We start from the raw sequence: 21,621 nt of genomic DNA, 5'->3' as shown, positions 1-21,621 counted from the left end.
GGCACCTAAAATTAGTGGATACTTTTGACTTTAATCTCTCCATGCCTCGTTAGGTGAGCTCCATCCATCCTGTACACTGAATGAGGAAAGGGTCATGTGGAAAAATTAGTATGATCATGTCATTAAAGACTATCATAATGCGTACGCACAAGGGGGCCAAATTAAGATTGCATGGGCAACCTAACTGTGGCATTTTCTAACTTTTCAGTGCTTACTGTGTGATCTTAATATTTTTAATATATGTTTGTATCATAATATATAATTTCTGTGATTTGCATTTTCACTTGCTAAATGTATTATGACATACTATTTCCCGCTCTTTGTGCCTATAGATGTTTCCCTTCATTCACTAGGGGTTTCAGAAAAAATTCTCATCCAGATGTTCCTTTGTTTAGGTAATAATTGGAGATATACCAATCTCCTAGAGCTGGAAGGGACCTTGAAAGGTCATCTAGTCCAGCCCCCTGCCTTCACTAGGTGGACCAATTTTTGCCCTGGATCCCTAAGTAGCCTCCTCAAGGATTGAACTCACAACACTGGGTTTAACAGGCCAGTGCTCAAACCACTGAGCTATTCCTCCCCCCTCTATCTAGTTGTGGTCTCTATCTGAGGATGGCCGAGATCCACAATGTCAAATACTCTCAAACATTCAGCAAACCAGGGCTGGCACCCAAAGGGAGCCTTCAAAGAGACATTTTGAAAGCTGGTACTTCTCAGTATTACCATGGATTCCTAGGGAGTTTTTTAAGAGGAACTGGAGTGCTCACACAAATCAGGGCTCTGTCATTTTAAAAATGGTTACTGTACTGTCCTCAACTGTATGGAATTTCATTTTACATATTTATACTATATTCTTATTTCCAGTAATTGGGATGTAATTGAGATGTAGATTATAATCTGCTGTGCCTCTTGGAAAATAAGCCCTGTTTGCAGAATCAGATGGTTTATGATAGAGCTAACATGGGATAAGACATGAAAGCTGTAGCTATAACAAGTGTAGCCATTATAGAGTTAATTAAGCAGTAACAACTGAGGTGCAATACACTTCTGGGGATTAATGACCATCTGGGAGGAATCAATGGCCCAAGAAAGCCTGCTGGGCATTAATCTATAGGAGGTGTCCTGTACCAAGGTCATTACTGCTGTTATAACCTACAGATGAACCAGAATAAAACCCCAATGCAAAGATGCACCCACCCACCCCCAAATTCTGGGGAAGTTCACATCTTGGTCTGAAGTGTGTGCTTCCGGCCACTGTTATAAACTGATACTGATCAGAAGAGACACAGAGAGGCCCATCAATTTTAATGGGTGATTCAATCTCCCTTGGTGTTTACAGAGATTTTGTAGAGAATTTGCCTTTTACTTAAACAATTGGATAGATCCATGGGCGCCAACTTATATGGGCTCCTGGGGCTAAAGCCCCAGGAATATTCAAAGTAGGGGCTCTGCTCCACCAATATTTGGAGCTGCGGGGAGCCCAGAGCCCTTTAAATCCCAGCCGCGGCCGGGAGTCAGAGGGCTCTGGGTTGCCCGCAGTGGCGGGGAGCCCGGAGCCCTTTAAATCTCAGCTGCGGCCAGGAGTCAGAGGGCTCTGGGTTGCCGGCAGCGGCGGGGAGCCCAGAGCCCTTTAAATCTCAGCCGCGGCCGGGAGTCAGAGGGCTCTGGGCTGCCCGCAGAGATTCCGAGCCCTGGCTGGGATTTAAAGGGCTCACGGCTCCCCACGGCTGCCGGCAGCCCAGGGCTGTTTCAATTCCGGCATGCAGCCGCTGTTTGCCCCCTCCCCAGACCTCTGCCCCAACTGCCCCCCAGGACTCCCACCCCCTATCTAAATGCTGCTGCTCCTTGTTCCCCGATTGTTCCCTCCCAAGACCCCTGCTCTAACTGCCCCTTGGGACCCCAGCCCCTATCTAAGCCTCCCTTCTCCTTGTCCCCAACTGCCCCCTCCTGAGACCCCCCCAGCTTTCCCCCAGGACCCCACCCCCTACCTGTCCCCTGATAAACTCCTGGGACTCCCATGCCTATCCAACTGCTGACTGTCCCCTAACTGCCCCCCTGAACCTCTGCCCCATCCAACCACCCTTGCTCCCTGTCCCTTGACTGCCCCCTGGAACTCCCTACCCCTTCTCCAACCCCCAGCCCCCTTACCGTGCCACTCAGACCAGCGAGTCTGGCTCCATTCAGCTCCAGACACGCTGCTGCATACATCCTGCCGTGTTCCCCCACAGAGTCCACAGCCCCACCCCCACCCCAGCACCTGCCTTCCAGATTTGAACACCTCAAAATTCAGGAGTGCTCAAGCTCAGTTTGGGCAGCTGTTACTTCATTTCTCCCAAATCAAATATACTGATCCACTGTAACTTGCTGTAGAAAAAGCAGGATAAAATTGAGCAAGAAATGCTTATTAGCACTGGAATTGCTATTTTCAACAGCCATTGCCTTTTTGTTTGTTTAAAAGGAAGACAGTGATATTGCATTGGCAAATTCCCCATAGAAAGAAAGAATGGAACAAAAGAATAATAAAGGCACCTCAACTTTTCCTCATTTATGGAGGACAGTCTTATAATATGCATCCAGATATCTTCCAATCACACAAGCTGAAAATTGTTCCACTTTACTGCACCTCTGTAACCATATGGGAACCAATCCTGTCTGTGTTTTGTGCACATACAAAATTCCTGCTGAATGACCCGCCCTGGGAGCGTTACCAGTGACCCAGGGCTGGGGAGGCAGGAGGTGTGGGGGGAGGAGGCACTGGTGTGGGGGAGCCCAGGGCTGAGGCACTGGTGGGGAGGAAAGGGGGAAGCCCAGCGCTGGGGCGGCAGGGGGTGTGGGTCAGTGGGGGGAGAGCCCAGGATGGGGGCAGCAGCGGGGTACAGGGGGGAGCCCAGGGCTGGGACGGGGGGCAGACAAATTTTTTTTTGCTTGGGGCAGCAAAAAATCTAGAGCTGACACTGCCGGGTTCCCCCAGCTGCTGGAGCCCCGAGCCTTTTAATTTGCCCCTGAGGGCTCCCAGCCACCTCTTCAGCTGGGAGCCCCCGGTTGATTTAAAATAAGGTATCACCTCCCCACCCCCAACCTTCCTCTCTCGGAGCATACTGTCTCCAGGGAAAGAAGCTTACACCTTCCTGGGTCTGACCTCGGCGCATTCAGCCCTTCCACACCATGCACTTTCCGCAGCGAGTCTGCCCAGGCGGGTCCTGGGGCAACCAGAGGTCCCTGCACCCCAACTCCGCAGTCAGATGTGACTCTCAGCCAGACAGTAAAACAGAAGGTTTATTAGATGACGGGAACACAGTTTAAACAGAGCTTGTTGGTACAGAAAACAGAACCCCTCTGTCAGGTCCATCTTGTGGGGTGGGGAGCCCAGAACCAAGTTCTGGGTCTCTCCCCATTTCCCCAGCCAGCTTCAAACTGACACTCCCTCCTCTGGCCTTTGTGTCTCTTCCGGACAAGGAGGCCACCTGATCTCTTTGTCCCCAACACCTTCAGTTGGCATCTTGCAGTGGAAACTGAGGCACCCACACAGTATTCAGAGAAAATATTAAGAACATTCCCACTTCATCACAACAGGTGCAACAAAATATAATACTGTATATTGAAGTAGGCAAGTGCTGCTTCTGACTTTCCACTTTTAATTGACCCTTGTAATCTTGTGGTGCTGACGCGTTGTAGCTTCATTTTATATCGGCTTACAGGGCGGGAGCGGGGGGGCACCACCATTTTGGGCACCACCAAAAATTATACAAACCTGCCGCCTATGGATAGATCTGAATAATATCTCAACAGTCTGTTCCATTTATAATTGTCAATGTTAATTATTATAATAAATACAAGTTCTCTGTTAAGCCCATAGCTAGGGCATCTGTAGGTTTCATTTCCCATAAAATACCATCAGGCCATTGTGGTCTGCCTAATCCGGTATTCGGTCTCCTATAATAGACAATATAATTCACTTTCCTCTGAAGTATAACAACTATGGAAGAACCTGCCCAGAGCAAAAGATTTTCCTTGCCCTCCTCGCTCGGAGGCATATGATCTGAAGCATGAAGGTTTGTAGCTCTTATATAGTTTTAGCATAGTTAATACAATTGTGGATAAATTCTCATTATCCACATAACTGTCTAATCATTTTGAATCCTGCAAAGCTCTTAGGGTACATCCACATTGTGATAAAAGACCCACTGCATGGCTGTGGCTGGCCCGGATCAGCTGGTTCGGGGTCACAGGGCTCGGGTTGTGGGGCTATAAAACTCCAGTGTAGATGTGTTGGACCACATCAGGAAATTTTTGTACCATAAAGTATATGTAGAACCATAAAGTGTATGTGTATAACCCGTCTGCAAGAAACATGCAAGGCCAAACTGTTAATTGTGTTAACACATCTTGAGACAGAAAGTCTGTTCTCAAAAATAACTGTAATTGTTCTTCCAAACAGAACACAAGCTTTTAACTTTTTTGCTATGTATGTTAATGTAATTAAAAGAAGGAATGTATGTGAATGAATGCTTGGTTTATATGAATGATCAGGGAGGTCCCAGCCTAGGAATGCAGTATCCATCGGAGGAAGAAGACGTCAAGTAGGAACAACCAGATGACCCCCGGAGGGCAAACTGGAATCCACCCAAGTGCCCCCCCCCAGGCAGGGGCGGCTCTAGGAATTGCGCCGCCCGAAGCAGGGCAGCACGCCGCGGGGGGCGCTCTGGCGGTCGCTGGTCCCGCGGCTCCGGTGGACCTCCCGCAGGCGTGCCTGCAGAGGGTCCACTGGTCCCGCGGCTCCGGTGGACCTCCCGCAGGCATGCCTGCGGATGCTCCACCGAAGCCGCGGGACCAGCAGACCCTCCGCAGGCACGCCTGCGGGAGGTCCACCAGAGCCGCGGGACCAGCGGACCCTTCGCAGGCATGCCTGTGGGAGGTCCACCTGAGCCGCCTGCTGCCCTCCCGCGGCACGCTGCCCCAAGCGCGCGCTTGGCACGCTGGGGTCTGGAGCCGGCCCTGCCCCCAGGGCTGAAGACTCCGAAGAACAAGATAACACTCAGACATTCAGTCATCAGGGATGTGCCACCTGCTGTTTGATAATCACCTCAAACAAACATCAGCAGGATGAAGGAATTCCCATAGATTTGTATAAGGACAAAATCCTATAAAAATGGAACCAAAAACTCAGGAACTTGGAGTCTGGTTCTGCAACCATCCTCCAGGAGCGTCAGATGCACATCTGACAAGGACTCTGCTCCCCTCCTCGTGTGTAGGCTACCTGGCCAGTACTCTGCCGTGAGCAACATCTAAGCTGGTAACTATAACAACTGCAGAACTTGTATGAATAAGTGTGTAAATAAATAAGGAATAGTAGTGAAATAATATTAAACTGCATATCCTGATTTCTGTCTCTTTCTCTGTATTTACAATAAACCTGGGATTTTTCCTTACCCCTCTTATAAGATCCTGTTGGTATTATTTTATTAGTGTAACAGATGTTCGAGCTCAAACAGGAGCCCAGCCTCGGAGACCCCAGGAGCAGGGAGGGTCTCAGAGCCCCGCTTCCAGCCTGAGCTCTAATATCTACACTGAAATTTTTAGCCCCTCATCCCAAGCCCCGCAAGCCTGAGTCAGCTGACCCAGGCTCTGAGACTCGGTACTGTGGGTTTTTTTAATCACAGTGTAGAAATACACGTAGAGACTGATATCTCACAGCAATGAGTGCCACAGGTTGATAATGTGAGATGTAAAATCAATAAGTTCCTACTGTGAGTTTTAAATTTAGCTTTCAATTTCTTTGACTGTTTCCTTGTTCTTGTTTTCTGAGGAAAGGTAAAGAAAAGCACCTGACAAATTTTATGGTATACTAGTCAATATTTTATACATTTCTATCATGCTCCCCCTTCTTCATCTCTCCACTGAAGTTAAACTAATTGTGACAATTAGCATCTAGACACCCCAAGGTTTAAATCCCCTAAGTGAGCAGTTGAACCAACTTATTGCATACTGTATTATTGTACTGTAAAAGTGTGCTGAGTAAGGTCTTTTATGAAAGCTTGTAATGTTCTGAACTTGATGGTCATTATGAGATATGTATACAGACTGTGGTTATGAATCTATGAATATAGAAAGCTGCGCTCATAACCTGTACTACAATTTCTACTATACCTCACAGTACAGAGGGATACCTTCCAAGCCAGGTGTTTACATGAAACCAGCTCTAAGTAATGACCCATTGTCCAGCCAGGAAGAGAAAATGGTGGACCATTAGAGTTAATGGAACAATATTGAGACATCCTAGTTCTCAGTTTATGAGGTGACTTCCACATAGGGTGACCAGACAGCAAGTGAGAAAAATCCCCACGGGGTGGGGGGTAATAGGAGCCTATATAAGAAAAAGACCCCAAAATCAGAACTGTCTCTATAAAATCAGGACATCTCTCTATAAAATCAGGACATGTCTCTATAAAGTCAGGACTTCCACATGAGTCACCATGGAGTGAGAGAAAAAAGAGAGGGAAAAGCCTTTTAAAAGCACATTGGTGTCTGAGGTTTTTTTTAATCCAGAAACGGAGCCTCGAAGTGGGAGGCTGTCTCTGAAACGCTAGATCCCCGTTAAGCTAGGGGGTATGCTGGGAAACTGTTCAAAGACAGTAGGTAACCTGTATTGGAAAAGGGATTTTACCTAATATGGAAGTGTAAAGCCCAAGGATACTTCTTTATGTTTATTTTCTATGTAACTTGCTCTTCCTTACTATTTTATCTTTGAATCTGTGGCTTCTCTATTAAACAAGCTTTTTATTTATTTTCATTCCAAGCAGATCTCTGTTGTGCAAACTCTGTGGAGTGTGTGTGCCAAATTAAGCTGGTGTCTGGGGGGCACGTTTCATGCCTTCAGGGGTGATGAACCAGAGGAGAGCAGGCAGAGTGTCTGATTATTCAGGGAGGACTGATTTGGGGATACTCTGGAGTGGAAGGGCTGTTGGTGTCACCCTTGAACGAGTAACTAGGATGGTGGAAGCCTGGGTGAGGCATTGTGCTTGTGGTTTAGCTACTGGGGTCAGTGGTCTGAACCAAAGTTGCACAGCATAAAGGCACCCAAGATTACAGGGCATGCAGTGCCAGACCCCTTACTGGTCTGGGTGATCCCCAAAACGTCATACTAATCTTTTCACGTGGAAGTCTTTCTACACCTAAAGTCATTTTCCTCATGCGTGTTTGGATCGCTTCTATTTTTGCTATATTTTGCTTTTTGGAGGATGGGGAGCGATGATTGGAACAGAGTATTCCAGGCAAGAGCATATTGTCCATTTACATAATTGCATTACAATATGTTCAGATTTATTTTCTATTCTAGTTTTATACATCCCAATGTCTTGTTTGCTTTTTTGACTGTTGCTGAACATTGAGCAAAGGTTTTCGTTGAGCTGTAAACAATGAATCCCAGGTCTTTTCCTGAGTGGTTACTGCTAATTTATAACCTAGCAACATGTGCAAGTAGCTCATACTGTTCCTTCCAATAAGAATTACTGTACTAAATAGTGAAATTCATCAGCCATCATTTCATATATCTTTGGTAAGCCCCTCTAAAGTGCCTCTCAGTCTTCTCTAATTTTGAGTCACCTAAATTTTGTGTCATCTTCACTTTTTGCCAATTCACTGTTTGCTCTCTTTTTCAGTTTATGTCTGGGTATATTAAACATCACCCAGGGTATATTAAACATCACGCATGCCTGCGGAGGGTCCGCTGGTCCTGCGGCTTCTGTGGAGCATCCGCAGGCATGCCTGCGGCAGGTCCACGGGAGCTGCGGGACTGGCGACCGGCACAGCGCCCCCTGTGGCGTGCCGCCGTGCTTGGGGCGGCGAAATAGCTAGAGCCACCCCTGACATCACCTGCTCTAGTATGGATCTTTGGGGCACCCAACTGTTAACCTGTAGCCAGGCTGAAAATAGACCATTTATTCCCACTCTTGGATTTTTTGTATTTTAGACAGTCTTTAATCCATGTCAGAACTTTGCCTTTCTCCCCATGACTCCCTAGTTTCTTCAGTAGCCTCTTGTGAAAGACTTTTGACAAAGGCTTTTTAAAAATCCAAATATGCTCTGCCTATACAGTCTCCTTTATCCACTGTTTTGTCCCCTAGAAGTTTTTCCAAAAGTCCTCCCTGCTGGTTACCTATCATTCAGCAGCGTACTCAGGATTCAAGGCATGTGCTCGGCAGTATTCCCAGGGAACCCTGTCAGCTGTCAACACTCTAATTCGCACTTGTGTCACATGGTGAAATCTAAATGCTTTCTAAATATTCCAACAACCTTCTGACTTGACTTCCTGTTTCTTTACCTTGGTGAGACAGACAAGCTCTTGAGTGACACAGAAGCTGTTCCAATAAAAGATATTACCTTAACCACCTTATCTCTCTAATGTCCTGGGACCAACACGGCTACAACAACACTGAATGCAAGTGCTAATGTCAATCACAGGTATGGAAAATTCATGATTTTGGCAAGCTTAGAAATGTAACCTACTCATTTCCACCAGAGTTATGAACAGCTGAGAAGCCTCAAATACATTTTTTAAGTCAGTTTGTAGACCGCTGGCAACAGGAGTTTGATATTGTTAATGATCAGACCATGAGAATTTTTTATTTACTACGGAGGAAAAGTGAATAGTTCCTTGAAATTGCCCTTAATGACAGATCATACATACAAGAAATAATCTTCTAAGCAGAGCTGTCCTAAACCAAAAGCACAGTTCCAAACAGCTCCAAACTTGGAGAAAGTTTGTATCTGTTCATGATCTGATTCATTCCTCAGCTTCCAGGCAAGGCTGGGCTTAAGCCACTGCGACCTATGTAGCCATACACCCCAATTCCCTGTCTGTCTTCAGTGCCAGCCTGCTATGGCACAGAATGGATTCCTCACTGTGTGCATGATGCTGAATACATGCTGTACAGGGGTTAGGAAGTTGGGATCAGTAACTGTATGTATCCTGTCTACTAACACAGGGTGGGACAATTTCTACTCTTACGCTGGTGTAAATCCAGACTCATTCCATTGTGTGAAGGCATGATGCACCAGAGCAGAATCTGACCCATGGTCTGATAAGCCTACAACACGGTGGCTGGGCTGATTCCCTCCATGACAGCAACTTAAAGGCAGCTAGATTCCAATTAGCGGGGAGCAGCAAATTTCACTACTCCAGACTGCCCTGCCTGTAAGCCGGCCCTGGCAGCTGGGAGTTCCCTATGCTTCCCTCAGCAAAATGACACTTCATCCGTTTTCTAAACTCCTTCCTTCTGCTCAGATCCTTTCTGCCTCTAATCCACCTCCTGTTCAGCCTCTGCCTGCACCTCCCTTCCTTCGTTGTGTGCAGTGCCCTTTCCTGCACACTGGGAATTGACAGTCATTCAAGGTGGTAGATGGGAAAAGAAAGCTACCTCTACAGCCAATGTGGCACCCCTGCCATCTCCCAGTGCATTCCCAGGAGGGAAATGCTTGTGTCCCCTTATTCCTACACAGACTCTCTCCCAGCAGGCCTCAGGTACCCCAGCAATGGCCAGCCCTCCTCCACACACATCAGTCCACAGCCGGGTGCACTGACTTGACTCCTGCCTCCTCCTCCACACTGTCACCATTCTATTAGTCTGAGCAGAACTCGCTCTGTAGCAGGAAGTTGCCAGGTGAGTTCCCTCCCTCATCCTGGTCCCACTTGATAGTGGGGAGCTAGAGCTGTCAGTCACTGCTCCCCCCCCCCCCCCCCGGATAGGAGCAGCAAATACTGAAGCTTTGTCTGCACTGCAAAAATGGGACTAGTAACTCAGCACTGATGCAAGTCCAGTCCACTATGGGTAGCTATGGTGGAAGGTGTAGGTTAGACAGGGTTCAGGTGTGTATATTGCCCTATTGCCTAACTCCACTGGGAGTAAAAACAATGGAGCCCATGTGAACCCTGCTTCCACTGCACCCATGGTGAATTACAGCTCCCATATTTGCCAGTATAGATGCAGCCTAATTCTCAGAGAAAATAAATTTACAAGTAAGGAAAAACTTTGCTCTCTCAGACTGCCCAGGCTAAAATAAGAAATATTTGTGATTTTCTATTTTCAGCTCCCCTGAATAAAAGTCAGGCTTATTTTCATATTTAAGATAGACATGTTTTAAATCAGTGCTAAGAATTCCCCTCCCCCAATTGCTCTACTTTCCAAGGAAATCCCAGGGGCCATGCTCTTAGAGAGTTTTTGTTGATGGATAATCCGGGTGTTTGGCATATGTCCATAGGGCCATTTAAGTATTGTCTTCTTGGACATACAATGTATGTCCTAAAACCCTTAAGGGCTTACACAAACCCCTTTGTACTTATGCTTTGTCTCCCTGAGATGTCATTGAATACAATAGTGTCTATGTCCATTGTCATCACGTCTCCCTCTGCCACCAATTGTTTATTGTTAATTGTGTCAGATTTGGTAAATTCTACATCAGGTTCATGAAAATCTTTGCAATCTTTTAAATCCTGTGTTTACTTCAAGCCTAATATAGGGAATACAACACAAAGGCAGGAAAGATATTAAAAGAGAATATATAAATGCAGACAATAAATAAGATAAAATTGGAGAAAAATGGAAGCAGGGGAGGAATTGTGGGGGAGATTTCCAAAAGCACCTCAGTGACTTAGGAGCACAAGTCTCCCTGACTTCCAGTAGGACTCATGCTCCTAAGTCACTTAGGTACCTCTGAAAATCCCATCCTGTCTCTCAGTCTTATTGGCTCCTTCTTGTGGCCTGCAATGTCCATCTTAGCCATGGCATATTTTCACATGTAAAGTTTTGTTACTTTTTTTCTTTGGTTAAATATCTTTGGGGTGTGGAGGGGAGAAACGCAAGAATGAAATAAAAGATCAGTATAGTACATATGGAGTGAAATCCTGGCCCCACGTCATTGACTTCAGGGGTCGCTATTTCACCCACAATTTATAAGGGACGAGTCAAATCCTAAAGCTGAAGATAAAGGTAGTTAAAGTAACTGATTAAACATAGGAGACTCTAGCAAAGTCTTAAATGATTGATGTGTAGTCGCGCACTGGCCCCATCTAGACTAAGGAAAGACGTCTTGTTTAAAAACATGTTAGCTAACCCAGTGGTTCTCAACCAGGGATCCGGGGTCCCCTAGGGGGCCACGAGCAGGTTTCAGGGGAGCCTCCAAGCAGGGCCAGCATTAGACTCGCTGGGGCCCAGGGCAGAAAGCCGAAGTCTCACCGCACGGAGCTGAAGCCCAGGTCCCTGAGCCCTGCCACCCGGGGCTGAAGCTGAAGCCTGAGCAATGTAGCTGGGGGGGGGGGGCGCTGTAGCATGGGGGCCCAGGCAATTGCCCTGCTTGCTACCCTCTAATGCCAGCCCTGGCTTTTATATGCAGAAAACCTGTTATTGTGTCACATGAGGGCCATGGAGTTTTTGTAGCATGTTGGGGTGCCTCAGAAAGAAAAGGCTGGGAACCTCTGAGCTAACCCATTCTAGCACGATTTAAATACTAATGTAGACAGGGTTTAACACCTTTGAGATCATTTCAGCAGGTCAGGGTCCACCACATCCAGCCAACATGTTTTTCAACATGATTGTATTTGTCTACCCAAGGTACTAAATTGTGCCTAAAACATATTAAATTAAACTTGTTGACATGTTTTCAAACACCATTCATTTCCCCGGTGTCGTCAAACCCATTTGTGACAAATGTGGATGCTGCCTGCGAAAGGGATTTGAGCTGCAAAAGTCTTTTCAAACCCTCTCTTTCTCTTTTGTACATTGGTGATACGCAGTAAATAGTAAACGCCTAGGCACTACTGTACTATAAATATTAGTAAATAATCTTTTCCTGCCTTCTGACTCCTTTGTCCCTTGTTCTGTAACCTTGTGTGCTACATCCATCTGAAGGAATAGACATCTAGTACGTTGAACACATTGGACCTGATCCTGCTGTCACTAATCAATGGGTATTTTGCCATTGCAATGGGAGAAGAACTGGGATGATCATTATAGTGCTATACATAGATCAGGCACATTATTATGTAAGTGCAAGTCAGCTGGTACCATGTAACAAACTATTATTTTGCGTTGTCTATTGGCTTATTTAGTCTGAAAATGTAAATAAAATGAATAAAAGGTCCCTTCAGAACACGACTATGTGGGTGTGGAGGAAGCTTGGATTCCCACTGCTCATGCAGTACCTGTTCTGTGGATAAATACGGCCTTAGTCTCCAGCGCTGTCAGGCCAGCACCTTTCACAACTCTTATATTTATTTCTATTCTAATAGATCAGGGGTGGGCAAACTACAGCCCGCGGGCTGCATCTGGCCCTTCAGAGGTTTTAATCTGGCCCTCGAGCTCCTGCCGGGGAGCAGGGACTGGGGCTTGCCCCGCTCCAGCCAGGAAGCAGGGTCAGGGGTTGGCCCCGCTCCGCATTGCTCCCAGAAGCAGCGGCATGTCCCCCCTCCAGCTCCTACATGAAGGGGCAGCCAAGGGGCTCTGCATGCTACTCCTGCCCCAAGCATAGCCCTTGCAGACGGGACAACATGCAGAACCACCTGGCCATGTCTCTGTGTAGGAGCCAGAGCGGGGACATGCCGCTGCTTCCGGGAGCTGCTTGAGATAAGCGCTGCCCAGAACCTGCACCCCTGTCTCCCTCCCAGGCCCCAAGCCTCTGCCCCAGCCCTGGTCCCTCTCCTGCCCTCCAAACCCCTCATCCCCAGCCCCACCTCAGAGCGCACACCCCCAGTTTCATGAGCATTCATGGCCCGCCATACAATTTCCATACCCCAAAAGTTTGCCCACCCCTGTAATAGATGGTTGGGGACAGGGATGAGGTGTCTTATGGAGTAAGGAGTACCTGACAATAAAGGAGCCAAAGAGATCTGCTTTCAGTCTCAGGATGTCAGAGAAGTTACTCTGGATTTACACCAATGCCAGGGAGTCAGAATCTGGCCCAAGGCCTGTAGGTGTGTCACTTTATCTTAGGGCGTAGACTGAAGGTAGGGTTACTTGCATACAAGGTAGAGAAAATGGAGTCAGTGCTCTGAAATACTGTATTCAAGTGCATCATTTAATTGTGTAACAGCTTGGAACTACACACTTTTCAGCTCAGCTCTTTTCAAGGCCAGGACTTCTGTTGGCTCGTCAGCTGAAATTTGATCAAGTGATCATTGACCTTTTTCGGCCTTTAAAATGCATTGGTGCACAAAAACATAACGTAAAACCACATAGGCTTAGAAAATAAAACAAGGCAATGGATTGTTGGAACACGCAGAACTTCCACATGGAATTTGTGGCAACTTCCAGTCCCACTGTTGTTCAGATCTTCATTATATTAAAGAAATAAAATGGAAGCCTGTGTCGAAGCAAAGATAGCTTTCCAGAACACCTGCTTGACTTACCATTTTAATAAATAATCTCTGGCTGCTGCATAAGAATCAATAGCTGTGTTCAGTGCTTTGACAGACCAGTGATCCTGAGCTCTGTTCTGAGAGAGTTACGTTAGGTCTCTGATAACTAACTGACTCACAAACAGTGGTATGATTTTACGGTACAGTGCTCACTGATACGATGGCCGCTACACTGGCTGGCACCAGTGATCTCTAGTTCTAAAAGCATGAGTCTACACAGGTTGAAAGAGAGAGACAGTAGGGTAGGACAGGAGGTGGGGTATGTAACCATCTTACAATCTCTGTGCTTGTTTACACTTAAAATGCCACAGCGGCACAGCTGCGCCTGCTTCAGTGCAGACACTACTTACACCGATGGGTTCTCCCATTGGTGTAGGTAATCCCACTCCCCGAGAGGTGGTACCGGTAGCTAGGTCCATGGTACCATTGACCTCGAGCTGTCTACACGGGGACTTAGGGCAGTTTAACAATGCCACTTAGGAGGGTTGATTTTTCACACCCCTCACCAGCACAGTTAAATTGACCCAATTTCTTAGTGTAGACCATGCTTCTGTGAACTGGGGACACATACCGGTAACACACACTGACATGTGGGTTAGATCATAACTACACTAATGCCTTTTGCTTTGTGGATAATGAAACATCATATTCACTAGTTCTTAAAACACACCTGTTAGAAAAGTAAGTACTACTAGACCTATTTTACAAATGAGTAAACTGAGGTATGAAGGATGACACAGCAAGTCAGTGGCAGACGAGCTTTAAAACCCTGAGTGCTGACGGCCGCTCTCCTGCTCTAATGCACTGGATCACACTACACCTCTCTCATGTATGGAAAAACATATGGCATAGATTAACCACTGCATGCAAGTCAGGGTTGTTTGTTCTCAATGCAAGGTCTCAACAGGAATTCCAGAGGATTCTCACCAAAGCTGGTTAAACCGAGATACTTCACACAGAGAATTGATCATGACACAGCATTGCCAGGGAAAAAAATAAAACAACTGATAACATCAGCTGCTCTTGTTTGGTTTCCACAGAATAGGTAATTAGGGTGCTTGCTGTGATTTAACCTAGCACAGACTAATCAAAGTGACTGGACCTTCAAGATGGTTTGATGAATGGTCGTGAACACACAACACTTTGAAGGTTATTCTGGCAGATTAAATATAATCTGCTGATTCTTCTGCTGCATGTCGATTTCTATCAGCCCAGAGAGCTGCTTGCAGCAAGACATTACCAAGAGGACCAAAAAATAAAAAAAGATAATTGATGAGACAAAACTGTGAAAAATGAGCTGTGATGTATACATGGTGAAACCACAGACAACTGGATGAAAATAAGGATCCTATTACCTTGGTCTTTTACTTCAGTGCACTGGGGAACCCATACGATTAGAACCTGGCTCAGGGAAAACTTGGCAAATTACAATCTTTAAATCATGTTAACTTGTCTTCTATGATACATATAGAGCAGGAATGCAGCAGAGAGACCTACTGTAACAGGTTGTATCAAAGGTTTGCATATCTTGCTAATGAATTCCTGTAAGGGAGGAAATTGCCCAGGAAGAGGGTGCTTTATCAAGACTTCTTGGCAGCAAACTTCACCTCTACACAGAAATTAGATTCAAGATCTCAGGATGGTGCAGTGTATCCTATTTCCTATTCAAGGATACCTCCTCATTTCTATGGCAGAAAGATGTGAGATTTGTTGTTACTTGCAGTCAGTGATGCAAATTTATCATGTATCTGTTTCAAAAGGTAAGGAAATTAAGAGAAATAACTGACAACTTTTTTCCATTCCCTTTTTGGAACATCTAACAATAGAAATGGAGGTTCTTGGAGCATCACATTGATTATGAAGACTCTGAGAAGCCTGGCTCACTGAATTGAAGAAAGGACCCTGCACATTTCATGCCAAATACTTAATGCCTTTGCCCTTTTTCCAATTTATTTTTATTTATATGGCTAAGTTATCTGGAAATAGCTGAAATTAAAATAAACCATAAAGCAGTGGTTTTTCAAACTTTTTGTATTTGTGTCCCCTTTCACACAGCAAGCCAATGTGCATTACTTTGCATTTATCAACACTGAATTTCATCTGCCATTTTGTTGCCCAGTCTCCTAGTTTTGAGAGATCCTTTTGTAGCTCTTAGTTAAGTCCCAGGCAGACTGCAATCTTGAGTAGTTTTGACTGAAATAATGTGTGTGTCCAGCCTGAGAATGGCGAGAGACAGAAGTTGGTCAGAAGCCATTTTACAAAGCTTTAAAAATTCTGCACTGGCTGCATATGCCTGACTCCCCCTGGTTTCAGTGAGAGCCATACATAGGCAGCTAATTACAGAACCGGGCCATAATTTCTTGGAAAAACAAACACTTTTGTGGATGGGTATTCCAACAACTGAGCCCCACTATTGCTGTTAATTCTCTAAACTGAAGGATTTTGCCCAACTGCCAAATTATAAGTCTGCCAGCCAGTTCCATTCCTGACTGAACTAGCATTTCAGGAAACAGCACTTGCTGGCCTTGCTTGTCTCTGCTGAGCTTTCCCTGAAAAGCTCTCCCTAGAACCAGGATGGCTGCACTGGTGCTCAAATCCATGGGAGCTCTAGTGGAGACCAGCTACTGGCGTTTTAACCACCACATTGGCTAGATCTCCTCTGAGCAGGGGTAGATGACATGGGGATAAAGATTCCAGCAGTCAATTACACTTGCTAGCTCTGGTGGAGTTCAGAGTACAACCAAGCCTGAGAGAGATTTTTCAGAGAAAGCTCATTGGTGGTGTAGATCTTGGAAGAGGAAAAGGAGGTTTTTGCTTCAGGCTGCTCCAGTTCAGTTCTGTGAATGACAGGCTGTGGGGTTGGCAATGGACTAGGGCGCTTTGTAATGCTGTACCAGTGTTCTGAATAGATGGCTTCCTTTTCAAGAGCTGTCCAATCCAGGATCTCTCACAAGCGCTGCAATTACTTACAATGTCATTTAGCGTCCATTTAAGTAACATCCTACTTTGGGGATCTTTCAATGCTGCTTTTTGATAAATTTTGCCACTTGCCTGTTCCAAGCAACAGAAAAAATGTGAAAGAGAAATTTAAGTGACCACAGAAAAGAACAATTTGGCTCAAAACGGGGTCACAGAATGGGCTCACGATTCTGTTTATTTCTCATGGGTGTATACGTATGTACATATATACACACACACAGACAATTGTGTCTCTCTCCAAGAGAGTGATGTCAAATGAGTAGAATATGGAACTAAGCAGACAAGGCTTTCAAGTTTCCTTTTTTAGATTTTCGCTTGACTCGGTGTAAGCACAGCCATCACCAGGCCTTTCTTCATTTGTAAGATATGGACAACTAATACTGACCACACCCCTTACATAAAGTAGGCAATTAATGTGTGGAAAGTGCTTTGTGATCTTCTGTGCCCAGATCAACACATACAACAACCCCCACTGATTTAATTACAAGTCAGGCATGTGAGGCAGAACTGAACTCTCTTACTAATATGCTGGCAAATCTCAGAGATTCTGACTGCCATAAATCTAGCCTTTGAAGTGTTTCCCACTTGAAAAGGCAAAAAGAATATCACCGAAACTAATGGCTTGTTAGTGGCAGGCCTAGAGATCAAGGCTCATCTGATATGACTGTGGCAACATTGTAATGCAGTGGGTCAGCTACTCACTGCTTGGTAGCATGTGTCAGGTTTCCTTTTCTTCCCCTGTTGTGTTTATTAAAGCTCAACTTCAAAATCTATGACTAGGAATGAGAAAGGATATAACAATCACAAGAGCATGCCAGATATTTTATAGCTGACCCAGAAAAGAAATGTCAGTACCAGGTCTGTATTTAACGATGACTACAGCAAACAGTTTGGAATAACCCACTCATCCTCCTCTTCCCTGGCATACATTAGTGCAGGGGTTCTCATACTTCATTGCACCACGACCCCCTTCTGACAATAAAAATTACTACACTGGGGGGGGGGAAGGGACTGAAACCTGAGCCCACCCGAGCCCTGTCGCATCGGGTGGGCAGGACGACCAAAGCCAAAGCCCAAGGGCTTCAGCCCCAGGCAGGGGGACTGTAACCTGAGCCCTACTGCCCAGCCCTTGAGCTCCCAGCTGGGGAGGCTAACCCCTGGTCCCTCCCCTGCTATCCGCCCCCACCCAGCCACGCTGCCACATGAGCAGCATGGCTTCCACCCGCCCACCTCCCAGGCTTTCCAATAAGCCAGTCCTGCTGCTCTGAGCAGCCTGGTAAGGGGGCAGGGAGCAGGGGAAGGGGAGTTGGATAAGGGGCAGGAGGTCCCGGGGGGCAGTCAGGGGGCAGGGAGCAGTTGGATGGGGTGGAGGTTCTGGGGGGACAGTCAGGAGACAGGGAGCAGGAGGGATTGGATAGGCATGGGAGTCTGGGGGGGCCTGTCAGGGGGCGGGGGTGTGGATAGGGGTCGGGGAACTCAGGAGACAGGGAGTGGGGGGATTGGCTAGGGGGTGGGGTCCCGGGAGGGGGCAGTGCGGAGAAAAGGAGCGGGGGGGGTTGGAGAGGGAGTGGGGTCCCAGGGGGCAGTTAGGGGTGGGGGGTCCCGGGAGGGGGCAGTCAAGGGACAAGGATTGGGGGGGTTGGATGGGTCGGGTGTTCTGAGGGGGGCAGTCAGGGGGCGAGAAGTGGGAGGGGGCAGATGGGGGCGGGGGCCAAGCTGTTTGGGGAGGCACAGCCTTCCCTACCTAGCTCTCCAGACCGTTTCGCAACCCCGATGTGGCCCTCAGGCCAAAAAGTTTGCCCACCCCTGTAATAGACGAACAGACAATAAATTATACATATTCTGTATACATAATAATAACTATTTATAAAATTGTCCAATTGCAGGCCTATATTATTAAACTATCTTCTCATTTTTGATTATGAATATAAGTAGACAAGAATAAAGGTATAACATAAAGTACAATAAAAATACAACTATAAAGAAAAGTATATAACTGCAGTGTTTTCAAATTTCATACCACAAAATGTGAATATTTTTTTTTTTTTGCTTTTCGACATGTAGGAGTGCCATTTCGGTTGGTGGAGAGGCCGAAGAATGATGCAGAAAGCAATGGAACTTTTTTAAACTTCCTAACTCGCTCGCAAGAGTGTTCGAGACTGTTCTATCGTGGGAATGATTACCCCCACCACTCACCACACAGGACCGGCTACTTGCCGGACTGGTGGTGGAGTATATATAGGGCAGCACGCGTCCTTACGTAATAGTAGTAGTAAATAAACAGTCACAATAACTCAAATTAGTTTGTGTCCATTATTATTCATGAATCAGGAAAATTATTTTTATAGATTTTTTTATTAGTATATTATGGCCGCAATTAAGAAAAGGAAGTACAATGAAGACTACATTAAGTATGGTTTCACCATCATGGAAAAAAATGGGATCGATCATCCTCAATGTGTAGTATGCCACACAGTTCTCAGCAATGATGCCTTGAGACCTAGTCGTCTTGAGCGACACTTGACAAAGAACCACAGCACTTTGAAAGACAAGCCAAAAGAGAGTTTTTTGCTGCTAAATTTCAAAATTTAAAACACAAGAAGCTGGACACTACTGGAGCTTTTCATCAAGTGTCAGCCAAAGTGGTAGAAGCATCCTATGAACTGTCATTGCTCATCGCTAAAGCCAAGAAAACGCACATAATAGGAGAAACTCTTGTGAAGCCTTGCTTGTTGAAAGCAGCTGATATTGTGCTTGGTGCCGAAAGTAAGAAAAAAAATCGGAAATTTCACTTTCCGACAATTCCGTGAAATGGCGCATTGATGACATGGCGAAAGATCTAAAACTTCAAGTTGTGAAAGCAGGAAAGCTTCTCCTTTTTTCACAATTCAGTGCAACGATACCACTGATGTAGCACAATGCGGTCAGTTGCTCGTCTACGTTCGATTCATTAACGATGGAACTGTGAAAGAGGAACTGCTTTTTTCGAAGGAATTGACGACAACATCAAAGGCTTCTGATGTTATGAAAACGGTTTCTGACTTTTTTGAAGAAAATGGATTTTCATGGGAAAAACTCGTTGGTGTATGCGCAGATGGTGCACCTGCGATGCTTGGCTCTCGCTCCGGATTTGTGACATTGGTGAAAGAAAAAAATCCAGCCGTAACCACGACTCACTGCATCATACACAGACAAGCGTTGGCTGCTAAAACCCTTCCAGATGACCTATGTGACTCATTGAATTTGGCCATCAAAGTTGTCAATTTTGTGAAGAACAGCGCTTTAAATACAAGACATTTTGCAGTTCTTTGCGCGGATTTTTGGGAGCGGATCATAAAATTCTTTTGTTTCACATGGAGGTAAGATGGCTTTCCAAAGGGAACATGCTTTTGAGATTATTCAAACTGAAAGACAAAGTGGAAACTTTCAAGCAACAGCAAAAAGAAGAGTTATATCGTTCATTTATGGACCACATGTTTCAACTTTCACTGGCATACCTCGTGGACATTTTTGAATCTTTGAACAATCTCAATTTGAAGCTGCAAGGAAACAATGCTGCAAACATTATAGTGCACCATGATGCCAGCAAGCGTTTACAGAAAAAAAAAATCAAGCTTTGGAAACGTCGAACGCAAGCTCAGACGCCTAACTTTTCGTCATTTCCAACATTTTCATCACTTGCTGAAAATGAAGGTTTCCAAGAACTTTGTAAAGAGGATGTGAAGAACAAAATTGTATTTCATCTGGACTGCCTTGCTGATAAATTCATCCGCTATTTTCCAGACAACTTTTCTGGCAACTCCATTCATAAATTAGCACATAATCTGTTCAACATTGATGTCGATTCATTGCCAGAAGTATTGTAAGAACAAGCACTCAAAATGAAATACAATTCAAGTGCAAAAGATATTTTCGAAAACTTAAGCCTGGAGGAATTTTGGATAAAATATTTCCCACTTTACCCAAAAGTTGGAAAAGAAGCGCTATGTATTATTCTTCCGTTTTCGTCGACGTACCTCTGTGAAAAAAGCTTTTCAAGTTTAGTCATAATAAAAATGTAACAAAGGAATTGACTGGATGTTGAAAATGATTTGTGTTGCGCATTTTCATCTTTCAAACCTAGGATTTCCCAACTCGTGAAGAAAATGCAGCATCAGCCTTCATATTAAATTTGTTTTTATTAAACTTTTGTGCCAAGAAAAACTATTTGTGCTTATTTGTAATTTTAAATAAAACATTTTATACCAAGTTCTTGTGTTTATTTTTAATTTGAAATTATTAATTGAATTTGTTAAAATGAGGGTTGGATGATGGTAAAGGAGAGGTAGAGGGCGTGAGGGTTTCTTGAAAATTAAAAAGAGGGGGTGATGCCGAAAAATTTGGGAACCAATGGATTAGGTGGTCATCAGGGGTCTGATTTGTCATGGCAATTACTATATTCCTATATAACCAGGAGTAAGTATAGCCATAGAAAGAACAGGTGAGGAGAGGATACTAATCCAAACAACCAAGCCCATACATCTCATTCATTAATATATTTATATTTAATAGTTATATAGATGGGCTGAGACCATGAGGTTTTGCAAATCCAGAATCAGGTTGGTTCAGCTTGGGTTGCCTCTTATCCAAACCAACAAAGTGCATATATGTGGAGGCAGGTTTGAATTTAAGATAAAATGTCATTTCTAGAATGGGTAGAGATGGGCCCAAATGAAAATCACACAGTCTGTCTCTCTAGGGCCACACTGCCTAGCCTGGCTGAAGTGCATTTACCGTTGGACTGCAGCAGGGAGTGAGTGAGTGCAAAGATGACGTCAGATTCTCCTGCTCCTGGGGCAGGTAGAGATTGGCCTCCTGACCTTTGCAACTTAAAGCTAGGGCTGGTAGAAAATTCACAAACGTTTTCAGGAAAAATATTGATCTTCCAAGAGGTTTCTGTTTTGCAGGGTTGGAAATGGGCCCTATTTGCTTTTTTCATTAAATGTTTTAATTGAAAAATTTCATTTCCAGAAAACTGATGACTGAGCCTGTCATTTTACAAGACGCAGCATAATATAAACAAGCACTCTAAATACCACCACATGGTCTTAGGGATGGGCCAAAACCTGAATTCAATTCAGTCAGTTCATGCACTTTCAAGGACTCTAGAATCCTGCCAATTGCCTTGCTTCTGAAAAGGGATGGTGTGACATATAGTTCCTGAATCTCCCCAAAACTATACAATAACATAGTGT

The 21,621-nt window shown here is 45.2% G+C and overlaps 1 pseudogene; it reads left to right on the top strand.

Moving 5' to 3' along the window:
* Nucleotides 1–18,754: 18,754 nt before the first annotated feature.
* Nucleotides 18,755–20,448, top strand: LOC123374018 (annotated as a pseudogene).
* Nucleotides 20,449–21,621: the final 1,173 nt, after the last annotated feature.

The sequence above is a fragment of the Mauremys mutica genome, chromosome 7 (genome assembly GCF_020497125.1).
Source record: "Mauremys mutica isolate MM-2020 ecotype Southern chromosome 7, ASM2049712v1, whole genome shotgun sequence".
Classification (NCBI taxonomy): Eukaryota; Metazoa; Chordata; order Testudines; family Geoemydidae; genus Mauremys; species Mauremys mutica.
Note: the sequence above shows the minus strand (reverse complement) of the source record. Positions and strands in the feature narration are given on the sequence as shown.